Raw genomic sequence first — 10,512 nt, forward strand, 5'->3', positions numbered from 1 at the left:
GGAGCTCGAGGGGCTCGGGTGAGTTTTGGATAGGCTACGGACCATTTCGGACTTAAGAAGTTACTGGTTTCAGTTGTTTCTGATGTCTGGTTTTTTGTGCTTCGCGATCGCGAAGGGGAAATTGGGGTTGGGGTGGGTTCTTCGCGAACGTGGGGACTAGGTCGCGAACGCGAAGTAGTGGGGGCTTACCCTTCGTGAACGCGGCAGCCCTCTCGCGAACGCGAAGAGTTGTGGGGATTTGGGGAAAGTCGGATTGTTACTCTTCGCGAATGTGAGCCTTGGCTCGTGAACGCAAAGCTTGGGGGGGTTAAGCCTTCGCGAATGCGTCAGGTGCTTCGTGAACGCGAAGAACACCTGACGCTCAGGTATTAAAACATTTCAAAGACGGGATTTGAATCATTTTTCACCATTTTCAAGTTTGAGCTCGGCCTAGAGGCGATTTTGAAGAGATTTTTCATATCAACTCATTGATTAGTAAATTCTAACATGTTTTATTACATTTCCATAAACACCCATTAATTTTAACCTTTAATCTAGGATTTTTCATGGTAGAAATTAGGGATTTAGGTAGAAATTGAGGATTTTGAGAAATTGAGATTAAGACCTCGAATTGAGGTCGGATTTCGAAATAAAATATATAACCGGGCTCGGGGGTGAATGGGCAATTGAATTTTGGTCTGAATCTCGAGTTTAGACCAAGCGGGCCCAGGGTTGACTTTTTTCAAAATCATTAAAGATTGAATCTTTTTCACTTGTGGGTAGTTTGTAAATCCTATTTTGAATTATTTGAACTATATTTGCTTAGATTTGATTGGTTTGGAGGCTAATTCTAAAGGAAAAGCCACGATTGAGCATTGATTTGGTTGCGGAGTGAGGTAAGTATCGTAGTTAACCTTGACTTGTGAGGATTAAGACTTGTTGGTCTATTGTCTATGTGATTTATGTGTGAGGACAGCGTATATGTAAGGTGACAAGTATATATACGTTGTCATTGGGTTAAAGCATGCGGGTGAAAATTATTTCTTTGTTCTAAGTTGTTTCATTGAATATGTTTTCCATGTTTAGGTTAGATTATTACTTCTTTAATTATCTGCATCGTATTTATTGTTTATTTTAAAGATGTTGGGAAATTTGAAAGTTGAGTTTGTTATCATGGCACTATAATTGAAGTGAAATTGCTTCCCGACTTGCATTGTTAACTCGGACTTGTATTGTTTCTTGGTGAGGAAGAGTAAAAAGCACGAAGAGTGTTGTCGTGCCTTATTTGCATACATTATTATCTATTGTGAAGATTAAAACACGAAGGGTGATACCGTGCATTTGATTGCTTATCATCATTTATCATCATGTGAGGTTGAGAGTAAAAGCACGAAGGGTGATGCCGTGTCATTTCATTTATGATATTACATGGTGAGGACGAGGGTAAAAGCACGAAGGATGATGTCGTGTCATTGTTGATTTCATTGCTTTACTTGGTTTCCGGTTGATGATTTAATTTGTTTCATTATTATTGTTTATCAAAGGAAGATTATTTGATGGTCTTGTACTTGTCGTACGTATTATACTCCCTTTTTTTACATGCCCCCTCCCAATTAATATTTAAATTGTCCTACGAGTTATTCTACTGCATTCCGAATATATATATGTACAGAATTTTACATAGGTGTCTTGTCATAGCCTCGTCGGGGTTAGGCTCGAAACTTATGGAGTATATTGGGTCGGTTGTACTCATGCTACACTTCTGCACTTCTTGTGCAGGTACTGGTGTTGATCTCAGATGTATCGGAGACTTGAGGTATAGTTGCACGGCGTCCGCAACCCTGAAGTTCCCTTCTTTATCTATTCTACTGTTTATCTAGTTTCAAACAGTTCTACTTTGATTCAAACCATATATATAGTATTCTAGTTGCTCATGTACTTGGGAATCCGGATATCTGGGAGTAGCTAGCAATGCGTTATTGTCACGCCCCGAGCTTGGGGGCGAGATCGGCACCCGATGCCTCATCTATCCTTGTGTACCAACTTGCGACTTAGGAATTCTGGATATATAATATCATACTTTGGCCAGGGGCCACATTGCAAGACAATTTGCGAAGCAAAATATAAAACTGAATAGAGACTAACGCTGACTAAACGTCTAAAGCTGAGCCGGCAAGGCCGTCATAACTACTATAACTGACAAGCCAACAAAATATACATACAGGGCCTACAAGCCCAACCTACTGCACTAACTGATATGTCTACAAGCCTCTACTGATGGATATACTGTGATCGGAATAAAGCTCCGACCTACTCATAACATATATATATATATATATATATATATATATATATATATATATAAAGATGTACATAAAGCTCTAGACCCGGCAACTCCGAAGGGTATGGAGCTTACCGAACAAGCTGAACTTGGGCAATACCTAATAAGGAGGTCTACCCGTCTGTCTGTCTGAACTTGCACGCATGAAATGCAGTGCCCCCAGAAAAGGGACGTCAGTACAAAATAATGTACCGAGTATGTAAGGTACTATACTGAAAGCTGAAACTGAACTGATAATATAATAACTGAAAACAACTGGAAGTCAATGATAATCTGAAGATATGCTTACCTGCTGATACTGATTCAACTCTCTCAATATAGTAAGTAAAATAGATGTCCGGCCTTATAAGGCTCGGTATATATATAATTGTTCTACCGTAGTAGGCTCGCTCATAGGCGCTCGGCCATACTAGACTTTGTATCTCGGCCAACTAGGCTCGCTCATAGGCGCTCGGCCACAGTAGGCTCGGTATATAACTTACCATCTGATCAGAGGTTGCCCAATAGGGGCCTGTCCATCGATTATAGCTCGATGGTAATGAAAATACTGTAATACTGTATATATAGACTCTATGCTCTCTTGACTGAAAAAAAGAAATGCTCAATTGAATATGAAGTCCCGATAAGGAGAATATTGTAACTTACAAGACTAGGAAAATATACGTAAATTCCGGAATATGAATTTTTCTTTATGCCTCGTTATCAAACTCGTATAATTACGAGATCATGCCAAAATGAAGAAAGGGCTTAGCCTTAACATACCTGAGTCGATTCTCTTAAGAAAGATTATACCGTACTCCCTTAATATTGCAATATCTCACGTTGCTTCGAATTGGTGAATATCTTTCATTGCTTATGTTGATCAACTTAGATTTGCACTAGTCATCCTTATAATTCATACCCAGGTACGTGACTACTTGAGAATTGAGATATATAAGAGGCCTTTGTAACGTAACAGTAAACATGTAAATTTAGCAAATCATTTCGAGGCTTACTTAAATATTGCTTTTTTTTAGATATCAAGATTGTTGAGAATTCCAAATCCCATCCGTTACCTATATCTTCATCCATCTCTTAATGAATTAGAGTCTTATACCTTAGTGGGTGTGGGCTCCACTAAGGTAATGACTAAGCCTTTAAGAATGACACATTATCAAATGATTTGAAGAGTCACTTAGGTTAATTAGGTTGCTGCCACGTTAATTCTTAGTCATTCCCAACGAATTAGCTACCAACATTTTAATTAATTGCTAATCTCCCACTAAAATCAATAATTATCCGATTATCCACATAATTAAGAATTATCTCAAATTACTTAAAATATTGCTCATTTTTAGCATACCTTATACACCTCACTATCATGGCCATGTGGTACCTTGTATGGTACTAGTCCATAAATATCGGGTATTTTAGCTCGAGCCATATTTTATCCCAAAATGTCAAATTTCGATGAAATTTATTTTCTTCGATTTGCTTACCCTCTCACCTTCACCAATTTACTCATCGCTTGTTTGAAATAACATAATACTTATAATCCCAAAATAATCTCATTCTCGAGCTTACGTCGATTAACTTACGACGAAACTTTAACGTATAAAAAAACATGCGAGATGTAACATCTCATTTTCGAGCTTTCATCAATTTATTTATGGCGTACTTCCACATACGAAAATATGGGGTGTAACATCATTCCCCCCTTTGGAACATTCATCCTCGAATGTTGACTGATGCACTTATCATTTTCATGACTTATGCCTTCCGAATACTTTAGTACTCCTCTTGCCATCTAGGCAATTGTTCTGTGAATGAATCCCAAAGGCCAAGGCATTCCCCCCTTTAGGCCTCTTCCTCATGCCACGACTTGTAGTCGTAATCTTTCCAATCTCATAACTGTTGTTACCTTCTATCATGCAGCGTGTATGACTCTAACCTAGTAAGTATGCCTATGCGATCTTCTCTCCTTTTTCCTCCAGCTTTTAGCCAATCTTTAGGCCTCACTTTGTGAACATATACAGAGCTTGATAAGATGTCCCTCTAGGCATCGATAAGTATACTGAAGTTCTTTGCTCGGTACTTTGTCGAACTTACGAATATTGCTTTATCTTATTTCATAAACCCGGTTATCCATTCGTATGACTTTACTGCACCTAGGTAGGTCATACTATTCTATAACTCTTACTTCAATTTATCGTTACTGAGGTCTGCTATCAAACCTCAGGTTACTCTCGTTGCTTATTCTATATGTATAAATCTAAGTCCTTTAATGCTTCCTCATTACTTGTTCATCTTAAGAGTGACGGCCTAATCTCACCTCATACTTTGTGGCTTGTGTCCATCCATTGTTGATTTACCTCAATATTGATTTATCATCTGCCATTGCTAACTTGATCTCTTATGTAACACTGCCCCTAGGGCTCACGTCTCATTGGGGACATCTAGAGTAATCAAATTGTTCCACTTAGGGGCGATACTATACTTCCATAACCGTATTTCATAGTATCCCAATGTGATTCACCTTACGTGGGTAATTTAATCTCATACAATTCGTGAAATCCTCTTCAAGTCATTACTCAATCGAAGGCCCAAACGTCATCCTTTATCCATCACAATTACACCCTTATTCTATTACCAGGACAGCATTCCATTTCTTCTAAATTCCATTAGTCTTAGACTCCTTTGAGTTCATTCAGGCTATACTGAGCTTTGTATAACTTAGAGAAACCATCAGTTCTTCTTGTTTTCATGGGCTTAATCCCGAGGACTTATCCATTCTCGTCACCTTCTCACTTGCCTTTTCTTATCCTTACTCCTGTCTTCCTAAAACCTTGTCACTCTACCATACTTTAGCTTGCGACCTATACCTGCTTATACTATTCGCAACCTTCTTTCAACTTGCTTGCACCATAGATTTCCTTATGTTATTATGGAACATCAAGTGAGACATCACACCATCTATAACTCTTCTTCACTCTCTTGGCTAAATCTCTCGGTACTTAGAAACCATAGGCTGGAAGGTACGCCACTGACGCCGCCACTATCATTCCTGGATACTGAATCCCAACACTTCTAACCTTCTATCCGAAGTATAGACTATTCACGATCTTCTACCTTTGAGTATCTCGTACGTTGTTCACATTTACCTTACTTACCTTAAAACTCGCATCGTATCTTCTATCTCTTTCATGACCTCCCTAACACATAGGTATAACTCACGTTCATAACTTGAAGCTATATTATAATACTTGCACCTCTAGTGCTTATACAATCCGGTTGGAGCTTCGTACTGACTTCTTATGAGACTGGTACTTTTCTAACCAGCTTTATCGTAAGGCCGTTATAGAATATGGTTGTTGTACTATCTCTCTTGCACCTCTGATATTAAGAGTGATTCTGCAATGTTCTCAATCACGATGTCCATAATTTCCTAGGTCCAATAATCAAACTCCTAATTTACTTGGGTGATGTAATTCTTTAGTTTCCTCTTTAGGCTGATCAACCTTTATGTAGGCTTAAGCTATCTTCCGATCTGCGGCTCATAGTGTTAGTTATTACTTTAGCCCTTCAAGGACGCTATGGAATATCCATGATTCAAGCTTCTAACAATTCGATCCTTTGTCTATGACCTGGGCTCAATTCTTTTATTTAACTTATACCAGAATCTTCTACGGCTATATGATTTTCAACATATATGTTGCATGGATAATACTCCGAACTCTTAAGTGCATTCATAACATAACCAACTCTGGATCATTAATCGAATAATTCTTTTCGTTCTTTCTCAGCTTTCTTTAAACGTAGGTAATTACTTTTCCTGGTCTTTTTGCCTCCTTGTTGCTCGCATACTTAGCTTATCTTAGTGCCCACGCATATTGGAATTCCATACAACTCATATAATCTTGGTTATCACTTCTGATTTTACTTCCTGTTCATTAGCCACGGTAGGTGCCATTTTCTTATGGAGTGCATACAATGTTGTTGTGAGACTGTTGTTATAAGACCATTCCCTCCTTAGGTCACTGAGCTTAGGTTGAAGCCTTCTTCCTTACTTTCTCAGCTAGTCTTTCATTGTAGTATTTAGGGAGGATCCTCTGACTCTTGTAAAGCTGTGAGCTTATTACGGACCTTTTGATGTCCTTCCTTGCCTATAATTATTCGTAGTTACTTATCTCCACGCCCTTGTGCGTGTAGGGTTGCCTCTGAACTAATATTTTGATTGTCTTCCCAGTGGCACTCTCTTTTATTTCCGTAACATTCATACGGTACCCTTAACTACCCCGACTCCTATCTGAATATTTCCCAAGGGTCCTGATGTCATATCTACGAGACTGAATTCTCCATGTTGGGGTTCACTATGTTTATCTTGCATGATCTGCTGATTTGTCTGTAACCTCTTGTCTAGCCATAACTAGGCTCTTCTTGAATCAACTGCTAACTAGTCGTTGGCCCATTCTCATATCAATATTCCGTGTAATCTTTCTTGGGTTATTTCCTTTGTCTTAACTTACCTCTCGCACTAGCTCCTTATTCATCAATAACATCTCGGGCAGGAACCCTCACTTCCTCTCCTTGATACCGTGTTTGCATAATGTTCTGGAATCGTAGCATATCTGTAGGCTTTGAATAAGTGCAATCTCATCCCTTTTTTATTTTATCGCATTCTTCTTTTACCATTCCATAATTACTGTAACCACTTAATTCTGACTTAATGCCACATCACTCCATATTCCCCTCTTTAGAGGAGTACTAATGTTTAGCGCTACGACGATCTACCTATAGATGTTTTACCTCGTTATCTTTGGAGTCTTCTCACATCATTGATGACCCTTACTCGCTTTGCGGTGATCCTTCTGTACCAAGGATAGCAACTTCCCTTACTCGTGAGGGTGACACTTAGTATAACTGGCACATACAGTCCCTTAAGCTTAACTTTGCTCACATTGCTTGCTTTAGGGAAACGTCTTCTTGAATGACCTTTCTTTGAATTTCTTATGAATCTTCTTCTGTTATCCATTCTATTATCGCTGGAACGCAATCTAAAATTCTCATGATGCCAATCATTATCAAATTACTCAGTCCCTAATTCATGTTTAGCTTACCTTGTTCACCAGCCCATACTGATTTTTATTACTTTGGGGTCTAACTTTTCCTCCTGACAATCGCGTTGGAGTCACGAACTTATTTTTTGAAATGAGGATACAACCTTATGGCCTATACTCTTTTGTTGTCTCCAGGCCTGGCACCTCTCATCTTTTCCTTCCCTTAATTATAGACTATGTAACACTTAACATTCTCTCTCTACTAGGAACGGGAGCCATACTAAGATAATATTTATCCCTTTCAAGGCTTCCAGTGCCTATCTTTGTAATACTCATATCTAACCGTACTATTTTAGAGTGCACCATCTGGGTGCCTCACAAGGAGATCTATTAGCATATTTGCACTATCCTTCGGAAATGTCAACTAACGCAAATATTCCATCCCCCATTTTGGGTCACTCTAACCCCAGCCAGATCCTGATATCCGCCCTTCTGTTATACTACTTTTGTTAACTTCCATAGGACACAAATGAGATGGGTGTGGTCATTTGTACATACCTCTGCTACCGTTGAAGGTAACTCAAAATGCTTATATCTCCCGTCCTGAATGGTAAATAATGATAGTCTTCATTAACTGGGCGCCTCGTACCCTTCTTCACCTTGCTTCTTTTACTTGTTGAGACTTGTACTATCTTCTGAATCTCTGATTGCCTTTCACCATAGGGGTGGATAGATATCTTTGCCTTAAGACTCCTTATCAAGAGGCTTACACGTCTTAGTACACACATGATCTACTGAAGACCTTACATTTCCTCATCATAAGTATCATGAAAAATCGAGTTCCTCTGACTCAACTCTTCCATATCCGCATTCATTCTCTTACCAACTGGAGGTATCATCATATTACGGATAAAATAAAAGGTAGGAGTTTGAATTCTTATAAATGAGCTCTACCACACGATCTAGAGTAAGAAGAAAGATTGACAGTCTTAAATGCCCTGCAGCCTCCTACTTATAAGTGCGGTGCACGACACACCCATAAACAAGACACTACTAGACACGGCTTATAGACTCCCTATGACAGAACTGCTCTGATACCACTTTTGTCACTCCCCGAGCCTGGGGCGAGACTGACACCCGGTGCCTCATCTATCCTTGCGTACCAACTTGCGACTTAGGAATTCTGGATATATAATATCATACTTTGGCCAGGGGCCACATTGCAAGACAATTTGCGAAGCAAAATATAAAACTGAATAGAGACTAGCGCTGACTAAATGTCAACATAAAGCTGGGCCGGCAAGGCCGTCATAACTACTATAATTGACAAGCCAACAAAATATACATGCAGGGCCTACAAGCCCAACCTACTGCACTAACTGACAGGATATGTCTACAAGCCTCTACTGATAGATATACTGTGATCGAAACAAGGCTCCGACCTACTCATAATATATATATATATATATATATATATATATATATATATATATATATATACACACACAAAGATGTACGTAAATCTCTAGACCCGGCAACTCCGAAGGGTATGGAGCTTACCGATCAAGCTGAACTTGGACAATACCTAATAAGGAGGTCTACTCGTCTGTCTGTCTGAACCTGCACGCATGAAATGCAGTGCCCCCAGAAAAGGGACATTAGTACGAAATAATGTACCGAGTATGTAAGGTACTATACTGAAAGTTGAAATTGAACTGATAATATAATAACTGAAAGCAACTGGAAGTCAATGATAATCTGAAGATATGCTTACCTGCTGATACTGATTTAACTCTCTCAATATAGTAAGTAAAATAGATGTCCGGCCTTATAAGGCTCGGTATATATATATAATTGTTCTGCCGTAGTAGGCTCGCTCATAGGCGCTCAGCCATACTAGGCTCTGTATCTCGGCCAACTGGGCTCGCTCATAGGCGCTCGGCCACAGTAGGCTCGGTATATAACTTACCATCTGATCAGAGGTTGACCAATAGGGGCCTGTCCATCGATTATAGCTCGATGGTAATAAAAATACTGTAATACTGTATATATAGACTCTCTGCTCTCTTGACTGGAAAAAAAAATGCTCAATTGAATATGAAGTCCCGATAAGGAGAATATTATAACTTACAAGACTAGGAAAATATACGTAAATTTTCGGAATATGAATTTTTCTTTATGCCTCGTTATCAAACTCGTGTAATTACGAGATCATGCCAAAATGAAGGAAGGGCTTAGCCTTAACATACCTGAGTCGATTCTCTTGATAAAGATTACACTGTACTCCCTTAATATTGCAAAATCTCACGTTGTTTCGAATTGATGAAGATCTTTTGTTGCTTATGTTGATCAACTTAGATTTGCACTTGTCGTCCTTATAATTCATACCCAGGTACGTGACTACTTGAGAATTGAGATATATAAGAGGCCTTTGTAACGTAACAGTAAACATGTAAATCTAGCAAATCACTTCAAGGCTTACTTAAATAGTGCTTTTTTTTTTTAGATATCAAGATTGTTGAGAATTCCAAATCCCATCCGTTACCTATATCTTTATCCATCTCTTAATGAATTGGAGTCTTATACCTTAGTGGGTGCGGGCCCCACTAAGGTAATGACTAAGCCTTTAAGAATGACACATTATCAAATGATTTGAAAAGCCACTTAGGTTAATTAGGTTGCTGCCACGTTAATTCTTAGTCATTCCCAATCAATTAGCTACCAACATTTTATCAATTTATTTATGGCGTACTTTCACATACGAAAATATGGGGTGCAACAGTTATTTCCATTAACACTGTGTTAAATTCTGAGTTTAATTATCGTTAAATATCATTACTTTCTGTTAATTATTAAAAATGGTTAATTAATTTAATAAAGTCGGATTGCTTAGCAAGTAGATGTTAGGCACCATCACAGTCTCGAGGTTAGGAATTTCAGGTCATGACACACTTGTATTTATCGAAAAAATATCTTGAAGAGGAATTTTGATTTTTAAGCTCATTCCATATTTTGCAAAATAGTGTCATGTAAGCGAGTTCGTAATGTATACCCTATCCTATTATCTTTTACAATATGCGCCCCAATCTCTTAGCTCCTCGACCATCTAAACACATAATTACATTTTCAAAATACGTTAATTTATTTTTCCTACTT

Source organism: Nicotiana tomentosiformis, chromosome 6 (genome assembly GCF_000390325.3).
Source record: "Nicotiana tomentosiformis chromosome 6, ASM39032v3, whole genome shotgun sequence".
NCBI classification, from domain to species: domain Eukaryota; kingdom Viridiplantae; phylum Streptophyta; class Magnoliopsida; order Solanales; family Solanaceae; genus Nicotiana; species Nicotiana tomentosiformis.